The following is a 14,600-nucleotide window of genomic DNA, read 5'->3' on the forward strand; positions in this document are numbered from 1 at the left end:
AGAGCAAGATACATACTGAGCTGGTTGCATCCAAATGCTAAACAATATCCACAGGGGAAAAAAAAAAAAAAGGAAGCCACAATCTGTAGAATGACGAGGTGGTAAATAGTGACTATATAAAGGATTCTGGCAGGGTAATAGACAAACATTTTAATATGATCTCCTTGTTTGGTGCTGTGGCATGTAAAAATAGAAGGGAATAGACATTGGAAGAAATCTAATGATATATGCGATTGAAGAATCCTGCTATGTCATCATTTAAAAAATAATGTTGAAAAATTGAAAAAGATACAGAAAAAACTTGAAAAGAATAAAAATCAAGAGCTACAAAGGATGAGTTAAAAAGCATAATGAAGATGAGAGAAGCTGTGAAAACTTGCTTAAAGGGGAAAAAAGGATATTAAAAGCTGCAGTAGTATAGCAAAGAAACACACTGAAAAAACAAGGCTGAAAGTTGAACAAGAACACAAAAAATTAGAAAAATATTTTTAATATTGATGAGACTTTACCATTGTAACAAGCTGCTAAAATAGATGGATTACATATTTTGTTGTGACAGTAGAAAAAAGAAGGTATGTGTCTCCTGAGAAGTTATCCCCCTCAAACAAGTCTCAGGCTAAATGCTGATTTAACTAGATGAATTAAATGTCCTCCAACGCTAAGAAGTCAGAGCACAGGCTTATTCCAGTTTCCAATTGTTTGAATGTGCCAACTGGTTACTTGTTTTTATATACAGTTTTGAATGCCATAAGCATCAGTTTTCTAAAATGTGGCAAAAAAAGATCCTTAAATTCAAATCTTTTAATTAAGCAACAGAAAAGGTATTGGAAGAAATACTTGGAAGAGTATTCAAAAAAAAAATGGAGTAGAAATGTGAGAAAATGCACTAAAAAGAATTGGTACAAGATCACAGCTATGTGAAGTACAAAAAAGAATGGGATGTACTGAAAGAATAAAATCATAGAGTGTGATAGGCCCCAAGTCTATTTTATCACTAAGAACATCCCTGTGAAAAACTAATGTGCTGTGTAATGGCCATAACTGTATTAAGAACTACAAGGAGAGCTAAAAATACATCTTATCTTTGAATTACTCTGTAGCATGGGAGATGTCACCTTGAAGATAGAAAGAAAACAGTTATTTATTTTCTAGAAGAGCAAGAAATAAGTCTTTGCTGCAGCTGTACAAAGTGGGCATTTCCCAATTAAGCACAGTGTAGTTAGGGTATAAGGGCTTGGAATAAGTTTGCTACCAACACTTCTGAATGGCCTTGGTCAGTTATATTTTTAACGGTTTGCCAAACTGCATATCTATTCTTGGGTGGTTAGTATTTGCCACTAAAGATGATGACAGTTGCAGGGTCAACCTCAAAACCAGTCCTGGAAAAGCAGTATAATGCTATATATGAGTCTTGTCTTGCTCTACAATATGTACCAACTGTCCTCAGAATTATTTTTTTTTCCTTCAAATGTATATGGTTGTGTCTCTTAGAAAATCACTACGAGGTACAAGTTGTGCATAAGCAGAACTCAAATAGGGATAAATGATGAAGAATTGCCAGTGTTAACTGAATTCGGTAGTGGAAAAGGAAAGGAAAAGACCCCCTCCTGCCTTTTTTTTTTTTTTTCTCTGAGAACTGACACAGATTTGTAAGCATTAAGGAAAGTAGAAAAAAGCATCACTCATAAGATTGCCAGTTTACCTTGGTCTGTGTTAAATAATTTCTTTTTATGTTCTTAGTACTTCGTATTTGTCTATTTTCTGTTATTTTAGAATAATATGACTTTCTCCTCATTTGATTTCTGAAGTGATACGTAATGAGTTTTACAGCAGCACCGAAGTTAAAATGCTTGTAGTATATATAGATTTGGCTGGCTGTGCTTGAGTTCAGTTTTAATAAAAAGTAAATTTGGAAAGAGTTTCCCTTTGGATATTATCACCAGCTGGAATAAGATAATTAAATTAAATGACCATGTACTCCCTTAAGGAAGCTGCAGTTTCCTTTCAATCAGTCTCTTAGATACCATGACTTTACTTTATATCAAACCAATTACTACAGCATCTAAAAACGGATTTATTTCTAGATATCATTTTAAGTAAAGTATTTTAAGTCACTTTTAAACTAATACCAAAGAAATGTATCTGAGGAACTTGAATTTATGAAATCATATTTCTGCTCTGGTTGTATTATCCTGTTTGGCAACCAGATGTTTTATTAGAGAAAATCTTCATGTAAAGCAATTTGCTCAAGGTGAAGTTTTCTTGCTCAGGTGCATATGAAGTTTACACATTTCCTAGAGGCTTGTGTTACTTACTTATTGCAATACTTACTTATTGCAACTGTCTAATGAGCTAATGACCTTGCCATAAGCTTCCTCACTGAAAACTGACATCTATATTTGTATAGTTAAATAAAACATGTAATGAGGGGAAACTCTAAAAAGAACTGATTATAACTCAAAGAAACATATCATAGATTTTATCATCTTTGCTGACAATCAGAACCCATGTGTAATGATGATGTCAAAAATAATCCCTGTTAATTTGATTTCCTTTTATATTGAGGTTGACAATCCAGAACTAGTGTAACAAAATGAAATAACACTGATACATATTTCAGACTGGCAGATCAGTGAATGTAACTGCACTTGGTTATGTTTTCAAACCATGATGTTGACTGCTACAACCATCAGGGAATTCCTCTGTAGTATATAAGTGTCTGAAGTAGATTGTAAGCAATAATAGTATAATCCTGAAGTGATATGGCACCCGTGGGCACCAATGTAAACATCTGCTCCTTTCACTTAACTTGAGTTTTTAAGATACTATTTTGTTTTTAAATGTGTTTTTAAATATATATATATTTATTATTGATAGGCTTCCAAGCAGGGCATATTAAAAATACTGAAGAAAAAACCCTTTGAAACATGTTCCATTCAGCTGTTTGTTTGTTTGTTTGTCTGTTTTTGTAAAGTAACATGTGCTATGGCCAACAGCTGGTGAGAGGATATGCCACAAAAGAGAGGGAATTAGGTAAGTGGAGGATATGAAAACTGAGAAACCAGGCAGCCTTCTCTGATCAATCTCCATCACTTGATACAGGTGAACAAGATGAAAAGTGTTTGCCTCTATATATCAGTGTTGATCACACTCAACCCACTTTGAAAAGTCCCAACAAGTTTTCAAGAAGTTTGTGCTTTCTTTTGGGGTTTTACCTCACAGGGCACTGGGATGTGTAAGTACAGTTTTGTTACTGGTAGTAACAGGCCTCAGGCTTTGTACTGGCTTGGCAAGACCTCACAGCTGAGGTTTATCAGACTTTGTCTACATTTGCCTTGCCCTGCCTGGAGTTGTATTGTTTTGTTGTTGGTGGTGTTTTTGCTTGTTTGTGTTTTTTTTTTTTGTTTTGTTTTGTTTTGTTTAGCTGGAACAGCTATTTTTTTCTGATGGCCCAGTGGCTATTCCTGGTTTGTCTTACTTTAGAACAAGCACTTAACAAATACAAAATGTTTGATATAGAGTCAGTGTGGATGTAGGGTCAGAGAAGAAAGAAGAGATGTAGGCAATGTTAGCAGGCACATAAGAAACCCAGGTGGTTTCTAGAGTGGGAAGGAGGGAACCAGACCTATCACAGTCCTCCCAGGAGAGTGGGCATGTCGTCAGAGAAAAAGAAGTAGGTACTGAGAGACAGTGGGTAATGATTTTAATTTTATTACTGATTATTAAGGCCCATGTTGTTTTTTTTTTCTTTTTTTTTTTCTCCATACTTTCTTGGATATGATCTGAGCTAATTCTTCTTTTATTAATCAGTTAAGGTATCTATAATTTTAACAATCAAATCTTGGCATTACATATAACATATTTCCTTTTTGCTTGCTACAAGAATTCGAGAATAATGGTATGCTTGCAAGCCACAATGTAGAGATCTTTGAATTGCACAGGGAATTTGATATATCCACGGGGAAAAAAAAATAATTAAAGCGTTCAGGTCAAACATGTTTAGGTACAACACTGGTGCTAGGGTTAAGTTTTATCAAGGGTATATCTATACTGTACTCTAGTGTATGGGACAGCCAAATCTATTATTTTCAGTATTTGTTGGAATTTCAGCCCAAACCTAGTATGCTTGGAGAAAAGCAAAGAATGGCAGGAAACAAACTGAAAATACCCACTCCTATATGACTGCAAAAAGCTGTATAAACATTGTATTGAGAACATAAAAACTGTGGAATTGATAGATGTTTTATCTACACAACAGATCACTGTGCTTATATTTAATATTTCAACCTAAAATGCAGCTCACTGAAAGAGTCCATTGTGGGCATAACAGCATAGTTCTCACTTTTTGACAGAATTCTGACTTTTTGAACTGAGATTGCCAGCAGTGGCTGGCTTTCTTGGTGGTAGATTTGGTAATGGAAACCCAAGCATCACAGTATTCCATGTAGACACAGAAATATCAATGATAGCTAGTCAAACTAACAGGCAGACAGATATAAAAATGTAGTGCTCTAAATTAACATGACATCTTGAGAAATAGTAGAGAAGAAAAAAAGTCTCTAGTCCAGTGTGGTAAGGTATTTAAGTCCAAATAAATGCACAAAAATATTTTAAAAAACAAACAGCCAAACGAAACCTTTCATTTTAAATCTCCTTTCACTGACACACTGTTTCTAATGTCCTGATATCAAGAAACACAGGAGTTTAAATGAATAAGTGTATGAGGGCTGGAACTAGGGGAACAAATTTTCATGCAGGTTTGTGTCTTGCGGCTGAGTCTTACCTCTGAAGGTTTTCTTGTGAAAGGAACTTAATGATGAGTAAGGTAAGGGGTACTATAGACTTTTTCCACATAAGACATTTGTTTGTAATGAATTCTTATAGACTGTTATATGGAACTGAATGATCATATAGCCCTCTCTCCTTCTCTTGAGTTTTCCTGAAAATAGTCAGTGGACTAAAAAGTTATTGTACTCTGAGGGACAAACAGATACTTATTTGTGCAGGTAATATCTTCATACAAGCTAAGAAACTCATCCTCATGAGTTTCACTAAGAAACTCATCCTTCCCAAGCGGTAAAACTAATTTGATCTTGCTGTGAGAGACATAAATGCAAAAAATTTCATAATCCCCTGTTACTCAGTTTATCAATGAAAACTTTTTGTCCAACCAAATATGACATATATTTAGGGAAAACAGTAGTTTGAAATCGGTCACAACCAAAATGCACCAAGAGTTTTTGAGATCAATTTATATTTTTCTACAATGATATCCAGTATCTCACCTGGAATAAGGCGTGTAAGTTAGTAAGTGATGCAGGACTCTACTGTGATTAGTTATGAAGTTTCTAACAGAATGAGTGCATGCACGTATCCACATCAAAAGGGGTCCAAAGAAGAGAGCATAGAAAAAGCTGCGTGTTTTGCTGTGGTGAACTGTAGGCTGGTCACTCTTTTCTAAAGGTTTCCTTTTATTGATGCCTGATTTAAACCTTCTGCATCTTTACTAAAATTTTCTATCAAGGTTTCACATCTTTGTCATTATCCTTCTTATTTTATTTTTATTAGTATATATCATTCTGTCTAGTATCTGTGTACAGATTCTTTAGTTGCAAGTGACAAGTCTTTTATTTGTATTGCTTCCCTCAGGGGAGGAAGAACTTGACTCTTTTATTGCAGTCTCTCTAACAATATTTTCCCTTTTCCACAAATTTGCTCCAAGTCAGAAGCCTCCTACAGTTCAAGTATCAAGTATACTCTGATACATGTCCAGACCGCAAAGATTCCTGTACATATCAGAGCAATATGCAAATTTCAAGTATCATTTCTGTTTCAAAATGAGAATTTTCATTCATAAGAAAAGCCTTTAGCTCTAATGGTTTTGAGGAATGGGTGGGCTGAATTGAGCAGTGGCTGTGTTCAGAAATGTGAACACCTGAAAAGTAACTGAAAAAAAGATATATGCATGTATAGATGTATTGCTGGTGCCCTTACTTTAGGAGGGTTGAGGAAAAAAAGTTAAAAATGTCTGGATGAGGAATCTCATCAATTCTGGCAATCTGGGTCTATTACGTCCTCATGGACTTAAATGTTCAGAAAGGAGGCTGAAATCTGCCTATTCTATTCAAGCTGTTCTAAGTGGGAGGTGGAGAAAAGTCTCCTTATCCTAAAACTTGAACTGAGCTCATAAGGAGGCATGCAAACAAATGCTGTTAAACTCAAGTGTAAGAAGAGCAGACAGCCACAGCTGCTTGCACAAAACATGCCGTACAGGGAAAAAGGGTGATATGCCATCCCTGGATTTGTTAAAACCTTGAAGTTCCCAGCAAAGCCTTCAGCTCACTCAATTAGATAAAGACCTTTATTTCACCTTCAGCCCAAGGCAATCATAGAATCATTAAGGTCAGAAAAGACCTACTCATCCAATCCAACCATCCCCTACTACCAATATCACCCAATTAACCATGTCCCTAAGTACCACATCTAACCTTTCCTTAAATACTTCCAGGGACAGTGACTCCACCACGCCCCTTATCAACCCGTTCTAATGCCTGACTACTCTTTCTGAGAAGAAACTTCTAATTTCAACCTGAACTTCCCCTGGTGCAACTTGAGGATGCTCCTTCTTGTCCTACTGCAAGTTATCTACAAGAAGAGGCCGACCCCTAGCTCCCCACAACTTTGTTTCAGGTAGTTGGAGAGAACAATAAGGTCTCTCCTGAGCCTCCTCTTCTCCAGACGAAACAACCCCAGTTCCCTCAGCCGCTCTTCACAGGACTTGTGTTCCAGGCCCTTTACCAGTCTTGTAGCCCTTCTCTGGACATGCTCTAGGGCCTCGATGGCTAAGTTATTCAGAAGAGTTAATAAGAAGAGAAAGAAAAATCTTGAAGAGCCTTATTCATTTTCTTTCTCCTGAAACTCAGGAGATATCTTCACTGTTGAAGCCATAGAAGGAAAACATGATGTTTTAAATTCTGTATCTACATTTCTTATTATTGTACAAGCTTGTTAAAACTCCTGTGTGTGCTAGGTGGCTTTATCACTGAGAGTTCTGCTGCTAGCTCTGTTTAACTGGACTATAAACATTTAACTCTTAAAGAAATGCTGTCAGCTATAGCTAATTTTTAAAGTCTGCATATATGCAAAAGTATATTTACAGTATGTGTGTCTGTCCACTTGTGGCCTGTAGCTTATGTCTAGCAATAAACTGTCTATATGTCCTATAGCATCTGTACAGAACAAGCAAAAGCAGTGTATGTGTCTTTGGAACATTTAATCTTTTAATATACTGTCCATAATGATCTGAAATCTTTTGGTTGCTCTTTTTTCTGCTTTGTGACAACTTTTAGCTAAGCCTTTGTGATAATATCCTGTCTCCAGGCTCATGATGACCGCCTACTCTGTGCAGTAAACTGCAAGAAAAATTTATCAGCCCATAAACTAAAACTATTAAAAATTAATCTGTTCTTCTTCTCTGTATTTTCTCAACAGTGTTGTATTATTTTTACACAGATTTTAAATCACACAAGACCCTATGCTACAATTTACGGTGTATACAAAAGCGATGAATGTTTGTCACATTTTTTCTGTCTCTGTTGTGGAGTTTAAACTAGGAAGCAGTTTTGTATCAGGCTCCTGATATTTTTCCTTCCAACCAAATCATGTTTCCTAGAAGTATCATTTTGGTTAGGTACCCTAAACCTGGTTTCCAAGCCAGCATACTTCATGTAGTCTATGGAAGTGCAAAGTGATATGCATAATCACTAATATCTGTAAACTCCTCCATATAATTCAGGATACAGGCCCTGAATTAGATGGGAGCCCCATGATACAGATGTTTTATATAGAGAATTGCTGTTTACAGAAATTTGCAATCTAAAACAAAGTGCTTGGCCTATGGTTTTACCTAATGTGTATTTTGCTGCATACGAAAAAAAAAAAAAAAAAAAGAAAAAAAAAAAGAAAATGTAATTACTATTTCTTTCTATGGTGAAGGAACTTAACCCCAGAAAACTTCACTCTGTTTCAAAGTAATAATAATTACTCATTTTTGAGTAAATCTACAATCTAATTCCTACTCAGTAATCTTATGCAAGTATGTTCTCTACATCTACATTGCTTAAAGTACATTTATGTACTAATGATGGATTTACATAGGCAAAAGCTACATCAGTGAGTGAAATTCAAATTGCAAGAAAATTAATCACACAAAAAGATCCCAGACAACCGAAATCTCAGTCTAAAAGTATAATTGAAACTCAAGCTCTTCTGACAAACAGGTATATTTTAGACTTAATATGGATGCTTGATATTTACTATTTTACATATATTTATGAATCCAGCTATGAACTTCAGTATATGAAACTCTTTTGTCTGCTGCTGACTAGGTTGCACATTAGTGTTTTTTTAAAGTCTAACCCTTTCAGGTGTCTTTATATCTCCAGTATACCTCCTACGAGTGTTGTGGATTTTACATGTCCTCTTCATTCCATTCTTCAACACCGGTGTGGCATTGTGTGCCCTCCAGCCCTCTGGTGCTCCCTGCCCTTAGTGTGCTATTAAATTTGGCCAATAGTCTTCCCATTTCTCTCTCTGCCTTCTGCAGAACTCTAAAACATAATTCCTCTGAGCCTGGAGCTCTCACTGCTTTGTATAGCTCTAATTGCTTAATTAGCTCTTCTGTGCAAAGTGAGGAGGACTTTTAACATTTTTCTTCCCTGTTTTGGATGTTGATTTTTGGCTCTTTTTTACTCTTGTTTTCCACTTTTTTTTTCTGTCACATTACGCTTCTTTGTCTCTGTTGTGGTTTAACCCGGCTGGCAGCTAAACACCACACAGCCGTTCGCTTACCCTCCCCCCTCCCTCTCTGGGACGGGGGAGAGAAACGGGAAAGTGAAGCCGGTGAGTTGAGATAAACACAGTTTATTAAGACAGGAATATAATAATAACAATAATAATAATAATAGTGATAATGATAATAGTATTAATAATAATGTGTAAGAAAACAAGTGATGCACAACGCAATTGCTCACCACCCGCTGACCGATGCCCAGCCTATTCCCGAGCAGCCGGCCCCCCACCCCGGCCAGCCACCCCTATATATTGTTTAGCATGACGTCAGATGGTATGGAATACCCCTTTGGCCAGTTTGGGTCAGCTGTCCTGGGTCTGTCCCCTCCCAGCTCCTGCTGCACCCCTAGCCTGCTCGCTGGCAGGACAGAGCGAGAAGCCGAAAAGTCCTTGGCCTGGTGTAAACACTGCTCTGCAACAATTAAAACATCAGCATGTTATCAGCGCTCTTCTCATCCTAATCCAAAACATAGCACCCTACCAGCTACTATGAGGGAAAATTAACTCTGTCCTAACTGGAACCAGGACAGTCTCCAACACCAGCATATCCCATTTCTTCCCATTCTCTGTTTGTTTTCCATGAGTGTGTAAACAGAAGAACCTTTTACTGTATATCTTACTTAATCCTTTAATTTATTTATTTATTTTAATTTATATATATATTATTATGTGCTTCAATGGAAACTTTGATTGTTACTATTATCATTATTATATTTTTTTATAGTCCTTAATGTTTTTCTGTAATATTCATTGTTTTCTTGGCCCTTAGGCCAAGCCCTGGGTCTTAGGTACTCGACAAAACATACCTCTTTCTCTAAACATTCTTTGCTTTGTGTTATTTGTGCCCAAACTCTGCTTTATTCATGATTTATTTTTACTAAGTAACTTTATTATGCATGCATTATTTGTCTTTACTAAATGCATCTTGCACCCATCAGGTTGACTTAAGCAATTTTTTTTTTTTAATTCTATTTTTATTTTGATTACAACCACAGCAGTATTACCTCTTTCCACAGATTCTCTTTTGCCTTTATGTTTTCAAACATATCCTTTGCATTACTTCATACCAAGAAGACCACTATGTTGTTATTTTTTTTTCAGGGTTGAATGTGAATGCTGTTTGGTATTATATATGTGCATCTACCTGTTCTTTCAATCTCATTACCACATTTAATGTACTCCAGGATTTACCTAGGTAATAAAAATCTCCCTTTTCTTATTAGTACTTTGGCCTTTTTATACTTTTATTTTCTCAGTCAGTTTATAGTCTACTTGCCCTTTCTTTTTTGAAGAACTATAATAGGTTTCTGTAACTACAATAGTTTGCACTTCAGAACATCTACAATCTCAGTCCATAAAGACTTAAGCTGATATAGGTTTCACCTGAGCCTAATAATAGTGGTAAAATGATCTAATAAGGACACATACGGTTAGCAAAATGTGTCTTTTGCTGTTTGCATTATTCCTTTATGCCAGGTGATACTTAGAGATATAAATGCTATGGTAACCTAAGATAAATTTGCTTTACAACTTATTGAAACTTGTCAAGTGGTATATTGCAATGCATCCTGACGTCCAGGAGATAGGTACTGACCCACTCTCCATTGTTCTTTGGAAGCTGCTATTGTAATCACTTTAGAAGTAATAAAAGAAAATTTATACTGAGTTTGGTATGGACACCCATCTAGTGGAAAAAAGGAAAAGAAAAGAAATACTGTCTAAAGAAACAGTCTTGTGCCAGAAAGAGTGTGATAGTGCATTAAAGATGGATGTAGATACTCAGTATCATTCTTCGGTAATACACAACTGAAGTTTAAGATCACTACATGAGTCTCTCAGGTGAGCACTGTTAATAATTCCAACACTCGTTCAGTAGTGCTGCTGAAAAACTACTTTGTTTCATGTTTCTGCTGACTTTATTTTGTACTATCTCTGGGAGATATATTCCACAGAAATTTTGTTAACTTTGCTGCAAAAAAGATTTTGCAATGAATTTACTGATTTCTAGATTGTAAGGATTTCTGCAGTATTATTTCAAAAACTATTCTTACTAAAAATTGAAAAAAAATAGAAGTATTTTCTTTTTTCTTTTTTTTTTTCAAGTATAGTCACAAAATATGAAACAAGTATAATAATGAACTAATATTTAATAGGAGCACATGTAGCAATCTGTTTTCTGGAAACAAAGAAACAAATATATTGATATTAGAAATATTTTCACTGGGTCCTTTCTTTTCAAGATACCAGAGATGCAAAGGCATTTTCCTATTCTGTGTAGGAATATACGTTAGGTAATGGGTAGTTGTTTATTTTCTGTCTACAGCATTACTTCTTAGACTAACTGTTTATGGCAATCATTGCTTGTTGTTTTAGAAATGGAGTAGAGAGCTCTATCACTTCAATGACAATCATTCAGTATTTTATCTCTGAAACTGTCCTGTTTCCATTTCACGTCTTTCAAAGTATACATATGTTAATGGCTGTCCCTAAACTTATTTGATGCTTTCTTTGGTAAGGACCAGTGTTCACACATAATTTATTTACTTCTCCAGTGTATTCTTAGTATCCATCTTTCACTTCCTCCCTCCCTCCTCTCCCTCTCCCTTCTTTCTCTCTCTCTTATAATATTTCTCTAAAAGGCCTCTGTGTTGGGCCATGGTTTGTACCCAATGTATCCTATTCTACTTTTAATAAAAGAAAGATTGTTTAATGTATTGTTTATTCTTATTTTCTTTCAGGATTTAATCATTAGGATCTTTGGCTCTAATACTTTGTAGATTTTAAGAGTCCTTGGTTGCAGTGCTAAAAACACCTTTTAAGATGTTAGCTGTGCTATTTGCAAGACGTGCTTTCGTGTTAGCTGAGTTCGTAATGGGAGAACTAACTTTGCTTGCTAAAATGTTTCTCGATGTAGCAGACCATGCACAGTACAGATGGTGGAATGAGGGAAACAGACAGTAATCTCAAGAGACACTAGAGTATGTCTATAATGTGCAGTGTGCTGCTGTGAAGAAATCCCGAAGCTCTGAATGAGATAGTTTTGGAACTGGAAACATTATGTCATGCATGAGGTAACTGAGGGCCCAGGCTTGGCACTGCTGGATATCATGTGGATACATTAGTACTCTTGGCATTAATTCAGGCATCTCTAACATAACACTGCTATGAAACATCTGTTCTTAATTTCCTATCCATTTTTAATCTGTGGGATTAATGCTGTGTACTGAGGAACTACTGTGCAGGCTTTATTCCATATAACTGGGAGGGTAATCTGGATTTGTGCAAACGGGTGGATGTTTTTAAAAGTTTAAATGACAGTCACGGGAAACACATTTTCCTCTATGAAAAAACTGTCAAGACATAGTAGTTTACAACCATTGATTTCTGGAATTTAGTTGTTAAGAAGAATGGCTCTGATGAAGCATGTCTCTGTCTCACCACAGACCTTGTTGCAGCTGCTGGACTAACCAAAAGTTAGACCTTTGTCTGTAGGAGGCCTTCTTTGAGTCTGTGGGACTTGGTTCACTGGCCAAGGCTGAGTTTCAGAATTTCCTTTTAACTTTCAGTTATACAGATGCAACCACAGTTCAAACGAATATTTTTTAGTTTGCTTTTATGTAATCACCATTAATAAATTCTGGGAGGTGGAGGGTGGCTGGCAGTGTAGAATGGGTCAATTGCAAACGCATTACTTGAGTAATTATCTACTTTTCTTTCCACAAATTGTTAGAAGAAACAATTCCAGTATCTCTGAATGCAAATAATTATTAGTTAAGCCCTTACCAGATGATTTGTGCAAATACATTTTAGACTGTGGTTCTGTGGACATTGCTTCCCATTTTTATATGGTGTGTAATCAATTAACTAAGCCAATACCACTGATCTGAATTCTTATATTTTCAAAACAATGGAATAATCATTAGTATGAACATATAATGAGAGTACGTATTTTGATTATGTTTGATAATATTTTGACTAGAATTTATTTTCAGTAAGCACGGAAAAGAGTTTGATATCAGAAATGCCAGTAAAGCAAGCATTCTTTTCATTATACTGTTATATATTTTTTTAAGTCAATCGAGTTTCTTCATTTTACATCAGTGCAGGGTCTGTCCTATAAGCTTTCTTCATTTTCTTTCTTTGAGATCAGCCATCTGCTTCCGACAGAAGATGTCAGAAACAATTACTATGCTGCACTAAAGTGTTTTCTTAAGTACTCCAGATTTATTTTTGTTACAGCTAATCATAAAAAGAAATGTGCAGGAGCTAAATCAAATAAAGAGGGATTTGGAGGCAATAAATATTTAAAATTGTTAGGTAATATTGTGTAGTTAACATTCAGGTTGTATGTATTTGTTGGTATCCACATATTGTAAAACATTACAATTTACACACACACAAACTGCACACATTATAAAAGCATAACAATATTTTTTTTTCATGGTTCTAATGACATGAGAAAAATACTTCAGATTCCCTATCACAGCCTACAGTGTCATCAGCTGTTATTCTTATAAAATATACCTCTGTGCTGAGCAATGGAATATAATTTACTTTATGTTCTGTTTTACGCTTTTTTTTAAGTGCATGAAGAAAGACGTTCATAAGTCATAGGTAAGCAAAAGAACTGGCATATCTTAACTGATCCTTGGCTTCAGACTCACTGCAGTGGATGCTGCCATTTGTAGAGTGTTGCCCTTGGGCTCAGCTGCTGACTGAATGGATTGAAGCTGGCAACTGCTGGACATTGTTTTGTCCTGTACCATACAGTTTTTAGTAATCCGTATAACAAACATAGGTACACCAAAAACTAAAAGCTGAGCAGTGCTCTTATTTTACTTATAATTTTTTGAACAGTGTGTTCAATTTTTACAACACAAACCAAATGAAAATGTATATGAATATTCACCTCTGAAATTTCAACCTTCAGTACCACTAGAGTAGCAGTAACAGTATGTTTTAAATTAGTATGTCTAACTGTACTATTTGATTAAATAGGATTAGTGCTGCTGGGTAGTAACTTTGCAGCAATGGCTGTGTTCTTGACGATTACTTCCCATGTTGTGCTGTTTCTGCATTCTAGCACCTCAGCATTGCTGAAAATTTTATTTAATGCAGGTAAGAAACTGTAAAACTGAGCTTTTTTTATGACATGGAAACGTAATGCCCAGTCTTCTTTTCAAACATTATTTAATTCTTCAACTGTTAATCTTCATTGAAATGGTCTGACACAATTCTCTACATGGTCAAAATTCTGTTTGTCAGAGTATAACTTCTTTTCTTGAGATATTGACTGTGCTCCCTCTCTATTTCCTTCCTTCTTTCTTTCCCTCTCATTCTTTCTTCTTTCAGCTGAAAGAGTTTCTGCTATGATAAATGGTCACAGTTTTTGAGAGGTAGTCTCAGTCTTAGGATGATTCCTCTAGAAATATATATATATATTTTTCTCCTGTATCCTCAATAAATCATCAAAATCTAATAGAAATATATGACTAGCTAACAGGTGGAAAAGATCCATCTAATCAGCAGTCAGTGGTTCTCACATATTTTCAGCAAGGCCTCAGCATCTCTTTGGTCAAGTTCCAGATCTGCTTCAGTAAACTCAGAAGTAGTCAGTTGTAACCTCTCTCGTTTTTCTCAGAACTGTTTGGAAGCTCACTGCTCAAGTAGTACGTGCTGAAGTTTAAGATTGTTTTTTTCTTATTGTCTTTATTCACCTCTTCAATCTTCTGATCTTCCAAAGATGTCTA

This window comes from Anser cygnoides, chromosome 4, assembly GCF_040182565.1.
Source record: "Anser cygnoides isolate HZ-2024a breed goose chromosome 4, Taihu_goose_T2T_genome, whole genome shotgun sequence".
Lineage (NCBI taxonomy): Eukaryota > Metazoa > Chordata > Aves > Anseriformes > Anatidae > Anser > Anser cygnoides.